A 13,215-nucleotide genomic window follows, 5' to 3' on the forward strand; every position below is an offset into this window, starting at 1 on the left:
AAAAAAAAAAAAAAAAAAAAAAAAGAAGAGGAAATTATTTATTAATGATCCCCATCATCCTATCTGTACCCTCTGCTCCCTCCAAAGGAAGTTTCACCTGAAGCAAAGGAAGGACGATTTAGGTCCTGATTCGGGTCTTAAGCTCCTAGCAATGTCTTCGTGTTGTCCCGCGTTTATACGAAATTAGGGGGGAAAAATCAGATATGTGAACCGCAATCGGCCCTGACCGTGCTCTCTTCCCAAGGCAACGTCCCTTCGTTCACTTATCCTTCTGTTTCGAGCATTGCCGGAGAAGCTGCGAGAGCTTTTTCGGATCTGGCAAGAAGTTGACTTGTGAAAACGCCTGTAGTCTGGGTCCAGTGGGAGGGGTTTCTGGACTGTGCCGCCCTCCCCCTGCCTCGTCACCCCCTGCCGGCTGCTGTGAGAACGGCATGCAGGTGCACTGCGGGGTCCTGCTCACTCACCGGGCCTCACGGAGGCAGAGGTGGGGTCCAGCGGACAGATAGACGCAGGCTGCAGGGGCGTGGCACCGCATGTGCGGGAAGAGCGGAGGAGAAACGAGGTAGAAGATCTAGAGCCCGAAGCCGGTCCGGGGAAAACTTCTTTATCAGATGGGTAAAATCCTAGGTGGAGGACTTCATTCTCAGTGACACCTTGGCAAAATGGAAGTTCTCTCCCTTAGGAAGGTAGCCCAAATGCAATGACCACTGCGCTGTGCAATGTTTTTCTCTTCTCTGAATGGCAGCGCATGGAAGAGAGATTAACGGGATGCCCACGTCTGTGGGATGCGGGCCTGAAAGCGGCGCACCCAGCCGTGAGGACGTGTGAGTGTGAAGTCACATGCCTCCCGCATCCCGACCAGAATGAAGAATACCCTTTGTTCACCGGCTATGCTACTGAATTATCCTTCCGTGCTCACTATAAAAAATAGTGCCACGTCGTCACTAATACGAAGAGGTATTGAGTGCACAGGCAAAACCCGGGGGAAAAATGATTAAAGGGGTGTGTCAGGCAGCTAATAAAGACAATGCCATTTTTCTGCATTTCTGTCATATTCTTAAAGTTTGTAACTGATTTGGGTTTCTTTCTGCACTCTAAATGAATATTCGCTCTCAAACCCCAATTTTATGTATTTTGTACATTTTTTATATGTCTTCTTAAAGAAGTCCCTTCCAATTGCACAAGGTCCAGATCCCCCACAGCCCGGCCTGAACCCCAGCCACAAGCCGTCTGCCTCCAGGTTTCCTCAGCCCCAACGTCCCCCTTCTTCCCCAGACTCTTCATAACCCTTCCCCTATGAAAAATAACAGTCACAAAAAATCTCACTCCTGCTCCCTGTGTGCTCCAATTTCCCATTTTCTTTCCATTTTTATTCCTTAATGTCCCACCCCTTTGCTCTGTACTTTCCCTGTCTTGCAAGGTTGTTTTTCTCTTCTGCTGTTTACACCTTACATTAAGGCCTCTCAACCAAGGGATTGAAAATTTGATGTGGGTCATAAAGCCTTACTTAGTGTGCCTCCAAAATGCTTCCACAAGCATCTGACATCGGCTCACTCTTCAGGTATTTGCCTCTCTAGACCTCTGTGGCAGACGTCCATTCCTCAGCCACCTCTCTGTCTTCCTTGCAATCAGAGCTGTATTGTGTTGACAGCAGGTGGGGAGCAGAAGGCTTGGAGAAGACTGGCATTTTCACACCCTGGGGGGATTGGTTTAAGCTGGCCAGGTAATCCCAATCGTCTCCAGTGGTGATTGTACTGGACATGGGTGTGTGTCCCAGTCTGGCCAGTGAGACTAGAGGACGTCTATGGAGGGACCTTCTCTTTCATGTAAAAGAAAGAATATTGCAGGAGGAATGGCCCCTTGGCCACCCTCGCCCTTACTGCCTGCCTGGGATGCCATCACCTACAAACGTGTTGCTTAACAACTCAGTGATCACCTTATCACTCTTAGTGAAAGGCCAAGAGCATCGCAGGGTATAGACACAGAGCCCTCCCTGTCATCGCCAGTCCTCTCATTCAATGCTGGGATCACCTGTCTCCAGACTTGTTATTTGTTGTACACAATAAATATCCTTACATATTTAAGGCACCTTTGCTCTGTTTTGCTGTTACTTGCAGCCCAAGGTAATCCTAACAGATGGAAGTATCCTGCACAGATTTGCAAAGCAGACCAAAGTTACTCCCAGCATGGCCCAGTCCTCTGTGTCTATCAGTTAGGAGGGTCTGATAAGCAAATGAATTACTCTAGTAATTACCCCCATTTAGCAAATGCTTTACTCTGGTCATGCAGCTGGGGAACACTGCTGAAACACTGCTGACTGTACTTTAGGGCAGAGATGATGTGCCAGAGGAGGCTGGTTCATTAGCAGAGGTGGTAGAAAAATGTAGGCTGTTTGTATGTTTTTAACCACTTATTTTAGCCATCAGCAAGGTCTTATAAGAGGTAAGTTTAGGCTTAAGTGAACTCTAAAAGCAGAGAGAGAAAACAATGAAGCTTTATTAAAAGGGCACTCTTGCCATAAAATCCAAGTTGAATGCAGGGCCAAAAATCTGAAGATGGTCAAGGTCAGAAAGGCAGGATTCTCTATCCTAAGCTACAGTAAGACATGGAAGATGCAGAAGATTTAGAAAGAGACAACACTGAGGGGAAAGATAAGCCTATTGCCGCAGGCCTCTTTCTGTCACCTTCTTGTAAGTACTCCCTGTTCCCTGGGAAGCTGTATCTGGATGAAGTATGGGGTCAAGGAGAAGACTGTTACTACTTTTGCAAATGATCCAAGGTGTGAAATAATCCAAGGTGAGGAAGTTAAACTCTATGCCAGCGGGGTGAACATGGCACAGATGCAGAGAAGATACCTAACTATGGGTACCTGAGTGCCCAGTAAATTTCCTAGAAGCAGAGAGATGAAACTACAAAGTTTACAAGGGATCTCTATTGCTGAAGAAAGCCCTGGGTTGGCTGACAATAGCCTACATGCCTAACTCTTAAGCCTTGACCTTGGTATTTGTTACATCAGGAAGTGGATCACAAAAGCTGTGTTTTCCCAAAAGGGGCACATATCATCTCCCAGTAAACATGTCAGAGGGGACCCTGGAGGAAACTGAGCAGGAACATCATCCAATAGGAGAATCAATGAAGGTCAAGTTGGCTGGCCAAAGATTTCTTCCACTGCCTGGGCAGAAGGTTCTTACCACTTCTGTCCACCAGCAGTATATACTAGTATTAGCAACCATTATGTCTTGTTGCCTTTCTCTCCTTTCTAAGCAGTAAGTGTTCAAATTCTCTGTTCTACTCCATTGGTCTACGTGTCTGTTTTTGTGCCAATACCCTACTGTCTTGATGAATACAGCTTTGAGTAGAGGCTAAAGTCTGGAATTGTGATGCCTCTTGTTTTGGTTTTCTTCTTCAATATTACTTTGACTATTCAGGGTCTTTTGTGGTTCCATACAAATTTTAGGATTGTTTGTTCTGGCTTTGAGAAGAATGCTGGTGCAATTTTGATTGAGATTGTGTTGAATGTGTAGAATGCTTAGGGTAGTATTGACATTTTAACAATGTTTACTCTTTTAATCCATGAGCATGGAATAATTTTCCAATTCTTTGTGTCTTCTTCAATTTCCTTCATCAGTTTTCTATAGTTTTCAGCATACAGATCTTTTACATCTTTGGTTAGGTTTATTCTTAGGTATTTTATGGTTTTTGGTGCAATTGTGAATGGGATCAGTTTCTTGATTTCTCTTTCTGTTGCTTCCTTATTGGTGTATAAAAATGTCCATCAACTGACAAATAGATCAATAAGATGTGGTTCATCTATACGATGGAATACTACATGGCGATGAGAAAGAATGAAATCTGGCCATTTGCAGCAATGTGGATAGAACTCGAAGGTATTATGTTAAGTGAAATAAGTCAGGCAGAGGAAGACAGATACCATATATTTTCACTCATATGTGGACCAGGAGAAACTTAACAGAGGACCATAGGGGAGGGGAAGGGAAAAAAATAGTTATACAGAGGGAAGGAGGCAAACCACAAGAGACTCTTAAATACTGAGAACAAACTGAGGGTTGATAGGGGTGGGGGAGAGGGGAAAGTGGGTGATGGGCATTGAGGAGGGCACTATTGGGATGAGTACTGGGTGTTATATGGAAATCAATTTGACAATAAGCTAATTTAAAGAAGTGTTAGGATCGATTATTAACTGATTCCCTATTCACTGCTGATTAAAGGTTGTTTTGGGAATTTTAAAAATACTGTTAGCTGTAGGCAGAGATACTTGCTGTGAAGTTAATGAAGTTTTGGTGACAGGGACCCTCACTTTCAAGACTCCGTGTGTTCTTCTGGTGTCGTGGGAGAGACAGGATGCAGCATGAGGCACAGGATACTGTTCAGTCTGGAGTTTTACTCTCTGCACCCAGAGTTTTACTCTGTGGCCCTAAGGCTTCCAGTAGGGTCAGTGGACTATCAGCTCTACTTCCACATGGAACACTTTTCGGAATCTGAAGCTGTGCCATTTAATTTTATGTATCAACTTGGCTAGGTGACACAGTACCCAGATATTGGTCCAACATCAGTCTAAGTGTTGCTGTGAAGGTATTTTTAGGGGAGATTAATATTTAAAGCAGTAGACTTAGAGTAAAGCACATCACTCTCCATAACATGTGTGAACCTCACCCAATCATCTGAAGGTCTTAAGAGACAAAAGATGGAGGTCCCCCAAGGAAGAGAGAAATCCCCTTCCAGAATGCCTTTAGGCTCCCAGGTCTAACACCAACTCTGTCCTGGGTCTCTAGTTTCCCTGCCTGCCCTGCCGATTCTGGACTTGCCAACCTCCATAATCGTGTGAGATGATTCACTAAAATAAATCTCTCTCCCTCCATGTATATACACAGTGCTACTGGTTCTGGATCCCTGGAGAACTGTGATAATACAAGAGCCTATCTTTAACTCAAAGGAGAAATATCCCATCAAGAGGCTGCTCTGCTCTTTCCTTGGAGGCCACGGCAACCCAGGATTCCTCACTACCTGGCCATCCCCCTGAACCCCGTTGAGTGTGGTGGGGCTGGGAAGACTGCAGAGGCTAAAGTCTGGGCTGAACTGGCCGCTGTGGAGGCTGTGATGTGGCCCCGAGTCCTGCAAGATCGAGGGCTCGGATTCTCTTGCAGTTCATCTCGAAGCAGAAAGGTCTACCTGAATAAGAAAAAGCGAAGGGTGTTACTGCTGCAGTATTACAAATAAGAAAACAAGGTGTAAAGGTGAAAGAAGTTTTCTAAACTTTCAAATGAAAAAATAAAGGTGGCATTAACATTCTATTATATTATCTCTATAATTATTTGAATCATGAAATTGTCGTACAAAGAGGTGATTAAAGAGACACAATGTAGTAAAATAATTGAGTTAAGCACTTAATAAACATATTCATTATACAATAGTATATTACTTTTGCTCTTTTTTTGATACTTGGGGTGTATTGCAACCTTTTAATATTCCTAATTTCTTATGATTCTTTTTCACATTCTAGGTAAATAGTGCATTTGTGTGTGTGCCTAATTCTGTATTTATAATTTAGTATTTTTCTTAAATAAGGACTCCCAAATGGTGTAACCTCAACCCACAAAGCCTTAATCTCTCTCTGATACTCTCTCATTCAGATCCGAGGGGGAAATGTTGCCCATCTCCCAGAGATCTTGGAGCTGGGGTGGAGCACATTAGCTGGATGAGACTGAGGCATGTGAGTGAGTTTTTCATGCATGCGTCTGTGTTGCTGAAGTGTCGGTGTGGGAAGACAGGTGGGTGTGTACATCAGGAACCACAAGATGACTGTGGCAAACACTTCTGCTTTTTCACTAAGCATCCATTTCCCCTTCTTTCCTTCCCAAGACAATCACAATTGTATTCAGTTATCCACCCTTCTCCCCCAGAACACCCAGTAAACTGAACTGGCTCCATCCTATAAGCCTAGGGGGAAATTATAATTAGTTAACAAAGAAGTACATGGGATGTCCTTGGCAGGTGTTAGGGCTCAGGAAGTTCAGGAGGGGGTACAAGAGTGGACTTTGTCCATCCAAGTGAAGGAAAGGACTAGGGTTCCACAATCCAGTGGAGATTCACCAGGAGGCTCGCTTTTCCAGCTGCAGCTGGCAGCCAGCGCAGAACCATGAGACAGACCAGCCTTAGGATGGATGTGATGCCACAAAAGGCAGTCCAGATGGGTAAAGAAAGGAAACATGACCCAACCATGATATGGTTGAACTTCAACTCCACCAACCCTGAATCCTGCCTTACCGCTTGATCTGTTATGCAAGATCAGTATGTTCCTTATTTTTAACGCCAGCTGGCATTAATATTTCTTGCATTTAAAGTCATCTTAATTAATACAGTGTGTGGCTTAGATTCAATATATCAAGGTTCTTGTCAGCTTGGTTTTTTCAAACTATATCATTCAGGAATTTTACAATTTTCACACAGCATGTTTAGCTAAGTTACAGTCTTTTTTAAAAATTATACTCTAGTTCACTGCTATCCCATTTGTGCTGATAAGAATGCTTTTATAACTCAGAGCATTGAAAGTACACAAATTTCTGTCCATCTTGACACTACTTGGTGTAGTGTTCCTAGTTAATTTCCCACACCATCTTTTTCATCTCTGAAGAAATAACACACCGATTGTTAATCTTTAACAGTTTTTAGTAGTTAATGAAACTGCTACACACTTTAAGACTTGAATGAAAACTACTTATTTCCTTTCTGAAAAAAAAAATACTAGCAACTCTATTATTTAAACAGTTTTTTAAAAATCTAGAGGAAGAAAGTAAGCTTCATCATTGTTTCTGTAAATAGCTTAAAGGTAAGATTGCATGTTATGAGAGATCTAAGTAATTCACCAGGAATCGAAGGATCAGTTTCTCTTAAATTGTTTCTGTAAAATGTGAGCAGCCAAATTCTGCACTGTTACTGTGCTCCCAAATAACCTGGGACAGAAACAGGGTGCTGAAGACTAGGCTGGCCAAGGAGGTGATGTGAAGGAGGCATGAAAGCAAATTGCTTTCCCAGTAATCATTCTTGAGACTTTAAGACTGGGATCACATTCCTCAGGGATTGTGAAATCCAGGCCCCTGACTCGCTAAGCTCTCCAAGAAGGGTAGTGTGTTTGTTTCCTCTTTGAAACTGCCAGGGTCTGAAATCCCTTTTCTCAACAGCATCCAATTCTACGGTTATACCTCCTGACAGCCAAGAGGCTCTACATTACACCTCCTTGAAGTTTCTTCCTCTTTCATTGACATCAATTCTTATCTTCTTCGTTCTACCTGACCCCTACCTCAGTAATGGAAGAGAAATTATTCCAAAACCCTCTACGCAAAGCAGTAGGTAAGTAGCCCTTCTCTTTCTGCGAAGCAAAGCTGGAAAGCTTAGACAAGACTTTTCTTTCCTTTTTTTAATTTTTAAGTTTATTATTTATTTTGAGAGAGAGAGAGAGAGAGAGCACATTCAAGCAGGGAAGGGGCAGAGAGAGAGGGCGACAGAATCCCAAGCAGGCTCCACACTCCATGCTGAGCCCAACAATGGGCTCCATCTCATAACCACGAGGTCATGGCCTGACCTGAAATCTAGAGTCAGATGCTTAACTGACTGAGACACCCAGGTGCCCCCAGGCTGTTTTCTTTCTAGTTTCTCATTTATATCACATAGGGTCACAAAGCTGGTTTCTACTTTATGTGCACTTTTTTAAAAAAAGATTTATTTATTTTTGAGAGAGAGAGAGTGCAAGCTGGGAAGGGGCAGAGAAAGGGACTGAAGATCTGAAGCGGGCTCTGCACTGACAGCAGCAAGTCCAATGCGAACTCATGAACCGTGAGATCATGACCTGAGCCAAAGTCAGGCGCTCAACCAACTGAGCCACCCAGGCACCCCTCTACATGCACTTTTATACTCTACTTTCTTATGATTAATATCTTGGTAAATACTTGTCCTGGACAATATTAAATATTCTTAATCTGAAAACATTTTCAGAGCTGCATAGGGGGTCTGTCATACACATGTATTTATTTAACCACATCCCCAAACTTTAGCTATTATAAATAAATATCACAATGCATATATATGGGCACAAATCTTTACCTGGATTTCTGTTTTCCCAACAAAGACTCCAGAAAGAGCAATCACTATTTCACAAGAGGTAAAAGTGCTATAGCATAATGGTTGTGGCTATAGGTTCTGAAGTCACAGATAGAGACTTGAATCTCAGCTTAGCCATTCTTTAATGAATGACTTTGGGCAAGTACATAAATCCTCCAAGCCTCAGTTTCTTTATCTGAAAACAGATGAAAGCAGTCTGTACCTGACAGAAGTGTTATTAGAATTAAATGAAATGATGCATGTGCTAGTAGAGTCTTTGACACATACGCAGCACTCAATAAATGATATAAGAATTGCTGTAGAAGCAGAATAGGAAAAGAGTAACAGAATATCTATCTGTAGAATTTGAAAAATGCAGAGGAGTAGAAAGAAGAAAATGTCCATCGTCCATATTATATTAATTTTTCACATGTTGACGTGTACTTCTAGCGTTTGTTTTTTTTTTAAATTAAGTATGATATGAATACACTCTTCCCTGTGAAAAGGACATTGCAGATAAGTAGAAGGATGAGATATAACCTTCCCAATCATAGCATAGCCCCAAACTCGGTTGTATTTGTTTTCCTAAAATCACCTTTGTTCCAATAGTTTGACTACCTTAGGACCCTCCAGTTATTTCTATTATCAGCTGTACCCTAAGTTACTTATCTGGGCCTCAATGATATAAAAATGGACATCAAGCCCACTGCTGCCCTTCACTTTTGCTCTTATTTCTGTTTTCCTCTCTTGGACCATTTCTTCTCATTCTGGTGTGGAAGCACATCATTCTTTCAGTTCTTCTCAAAGAGAGATCTCTGTTCTCTGCTGCTGTTAGAATGAACTGGGAGCAGGAGGTCAAGATCTTATAAAGGATTGTCAGCTGCATCGCCGTCAAGAGGCTTCCCCAGGGAACACTCACTTTGCTAAGGGGCGACCATAGTCCACGGGCTGGTCTTCAGATTTACAAGTTCAGAGACCTGATTTTAAGCATCAGAACTGCTTTTCAGGGACAGATTCCTACCACTCCAGCTCTTGTACCCTGAAGTATACTTAGGACCAACTGTTAGGTTTCCAATGAAAAATACCACTCTCCCTATGCTGTGCCCAGGGCTGTCTCTCCGCCAGAGAGAGACACATAAGAATCCAAATTTAAGTTAGAAGCTGTCTGCATATTATAAAATGCTTTTTGAACATACTGCCCAGTCTGGTACCAACTGAAAATTTCACTGGTTGTCTATCAGTGCCTGTGTTAATACAGTCTTGTCAACACTGGTCATCAATGAAATATTCTGAGTTAATTTGTAGGCAAACACCCATTCTCATTGTTTCTGGTGGCATCAAATGACATTGTGAATGTTCGTTCCATCTTCTGGGGATATTAACAGTATTATGTCAATCAATGCTATATAGAGTTCTAATGAAGGGGTGTTAGTCTTGGTGAGGCTCCAAAGCAAGACAGCTGGACAGAACTGACTTTTACAGTCTTATGTGAGGGAGAGCTCACTGGACATCCTTAAAGTAGGGAAACTTCTTACCAGGGAAAAATACAAAAACATGGTGATTCTGATTCTGACTTTAAAGCACCCCGTTATGGAGCGCCTGGGTGGTTCAGTCGCTGAAGCATCCGACTTTGGCTCAGGTCATGATCTCACAGTCTGTGGGTTCGAGCCCCATGTCAGTCTCTGTGCTGACAGCTCAAAGCCTGGAGCCTGCTTTGGATTCTGTGTCTCCCCCTCACTCTGCTTCCTCCCCTGCTCACTCTCCATCTCTCAAAATAAAATATAGACATAAAAATAAATAAATAAATTTTTAAAAAGCACCACATTATGATCCTTTCTAAACCACATGCACATCCTATGCTTAAAATACTAGAGCACAGTGCTTTGTTTGTGCCAACTTTGATATATCCATAAGCACTTTGGTCAGAGCAAATGAGTCACTCTTATTAGCTGTTATCATGGAAAAAGCCTGATGGAAGGCAACCGAAGCTCAGACCTACGCCCTGATGTCTGCTGGAAAGGCAGAGTTGAGTCCAAGTCTCTAAGAGCATACTGATGGGTATGCTGTGCTTCTGGCCCACTCCCTGGCACCTGCAACAAGACCAGTGAGACGGGAGTCAACAAGGCTGAGTCATCGCATCAAAAAGGGATCAAACCTTTGGGTAAACAATCAAATAGGAAAAAATGATATGGTATCTGAGACAAAGCATAATGAATTTTCAGGCACTCTTCTGAATCTCCAAGGAAGGGTCATATTAAAAATTTTCCATGCCACAAAAATTAATTGTATCGTGGCAATTACTATTAATTTAAAATGTATTAAATGCAGTTGATATTATTTTTTATTGTGCTGGGTTAGATTTACTTCACACTGATGAATATGGAAGTTTTATAAGGGTGTTCACAGAGTTTTCTGTGACATCAGTCCTCTTAACTCTAGTTTTCCTATGGTCTTAAGATTCTCAACCATGCATTTTTCTTTAATCATGACAGTTTTTAGAGAAGGGTCTCTATAGACATGAGCCATGCTGGATTTCCATGGTTTTCTTCCTCCTGGTGCGATTTCATTCCCCCAAGTACCAGAGTGTTAGAATCCAGTCATCACAACACAAGCGTGTGTTTCCATTTTTCTTTTAAGAGACTTTGGAGGCCATGGATCCACAGGTGCTTGCAGAAGAGACCTCTTGGGTAGATGGGTGGGGACTTCATCTTGCCTTCTCATCATTTGACTTGCTCAGTTTCCTCAGTCCGTTACTCTCATTTGCCTTCATATTGGTTTTCTAGCACTCCTTCCTGCCCCCCCACCAACAATCATTCCCCACCTTGTCCATAGTCATTCCACAGACAGCCATTTCGCAAGAGCACTCTGGCACTATTAATTTCTGTCTCACCCATTCCCGCCCTCAGTCAGCCTTCCTGTCTGAATTCGAGCTAGTCCCAAGCCACTGAGCATCACTGGAGAAAGTCCCAAAACAAAGGGATGAGTCAATATGGCAGAGTGGTTAATTCATAAGTTTAAGTATCAAACTGATTAAGGCTTCAATTAAAAAATGAGTGTTTTTAGTTACGTGACCTTGGGCGAGTCACTTAGCCTGCCAGAATTCCAGCTCCTCATCAGATATAATAAAACAGGTATAATAAAAGCACCGACTTAGAATATTAAGCCAGGTATCGGGCATACAGTTGGCATTCAATAAACATCAACTGTTGTTACAGCTACATGATGATGGTAATGAACTAGATACTCTGCTAGGCACTGTACGGTGTCACTTAAGCTTTGTGACAACTCTTTGAAGGTGACGGTGCCTCTATTTTACAGGTGAGGCAGATGAGGCTCCCTGGGTAACTGGAGAATAACTATTAGTCTGGAGACCACTGGTTCACAACTGCAGGACTCCAAAGCCTATTTTCTTTCTCCCAAACCACACTGTGCTCTCCATGTCCATTGTGAAATGAAAGAGAATGGTGTTTTTTTTAACCCATCATTTTCTGAGTTAAATACCAAGAGCTGTGCTGCCTGCTTTCCTTGCAGCATTTTGTTTAAAACCTCGCTACCCCTCTCTAACTGATGATGTACCTATTAATTATGTACATAACTTGAGAAAACCTATTCTCGAGCTTGAGAGCTCCAGGCACTTTTCCTGCCCAACACGAGCAAAGTTCTAGTGGTTGTTGGTGCCACTTGACCCTTCCACATGCCTAGCAGGTGCTGGCAGCCAGATGCTGTAATTCCTACTTCCTTTTTTCCCCTCTGGCTCTACTACCAGCTTATTTTGTGCTGTTTTACCATCCCGCTTAAGTCGGGGCACTTGGAATTACTGCCACACAGATGCCAATGTTTCAGTGGTAAGACTGCAATTAGAGCAGGGGCGCCTGGGTGGCTTAGTTGGTTAAGCGTCCGACTTTCGCTTAGGTCATGATCTCGTGGTTTGTGGGTTTGAGCCCCGCGTCAGGCTCTGTGCTGACTGCCAGCTCAGAGCCTGAAGCCTGTTTCAGTCTGTGACTCCCTCTCTCTCTGACCCTTCCCTACTCACGCTGTCTCTCTCTCTCTCCTAGAAATAAATAAAACATTAAAAAAAAAAGACTGCAATTAGAGCAAAATTAACAAGTATGTCAATAGTGATGCATAATGGAAGGATTACTGATGTTTTCCAGTTAGATATTATATTTTGTTTCATTGTGGGATTCAAATTAATTCATAAATATTGGATGGTATATGATAAATAGCTCTTCTAAAGAAAGAATAAAGATTCTTCATAAGTGCTAATGAGATTTACGTACCTGCTTGGGAACACCTATCCTGAGGCTTTGTACAGGGCCGAGCCTGAGTCACGGCAAATCCTCAGCACGGTGGGGAGGGTGCTCTCCTGAGTTCACAACTGCTCTACCATAATTCAGGTGGGACCTTAGTGGAACACTTAGCTGGGGAACTGAGAGTCCGGGGGACAAAAGTGCATTTGCATGAGGAACCGAAGGTCCTGATTGGAAAATACTCATCCAGAGGTAAAGTGGAGCCAGGCTCCATGAGCTTCACCCAGTTACCAAGCTCTGTTACTGGACTGGAGGGCTTCCTGCCCCTCAATATCTTCAGTTTAGACTCGCCATCCTGCATTCATGTCTAGGTTTTAAAGAGAGAGGACACATCAGCAAATACTGAAAGCACTATATTGCTAAAGTAAAATAAAAACAAAACCCAAAATGGGTAGCCCCTTTAAGACAATTTACCACCATATTCTCACAGTGGAGAAACACTCCCCTCATCAGCCCAGACGACCACCCATAGCTCTGGTACCTTAAGAGCTCCAGTATGGCACTGATGGTCTCATGCAAATTGTGAAAGTTGTAGCAGTGGGTTATGGGAAATGACCGTGTTTAATGGAAAAGTCGAGGCAAACCTGGCAGGAGATGGCAGAGAGGTCTGGAAAAGGCAGCAGCATTCCCTGGGCTGATGGTATCCAGTTAAAAGGGATGATGGTTTGTATCAGTTACCGATAGTGGCTGACTGAACTTGCCGGAGTACACATGTGAGGCCCCCCATGGTCCTCCCAGGAATAGTGCAGGGACTTTACAGGAAGTAACAGCAAAGGAAGAAAGAGCCTGG

This window comes from Hyaena hyaena, unplaced genomic scaffold (genome assembly GCF_003009895.1).
Source record: "Hyaena hyaena isolate Hyena2069 unplaced genomic scaffold, ASM300989v1 scaffold_214, whole genome shotgun sequence".
In the NCBI taxonomy this organism is placed as follows: Eukaryota; Metazoa; Chordata; class Mammalia; order Carnivora; family Hyaenidae; genus Hyaena; species Hyaena hyaena.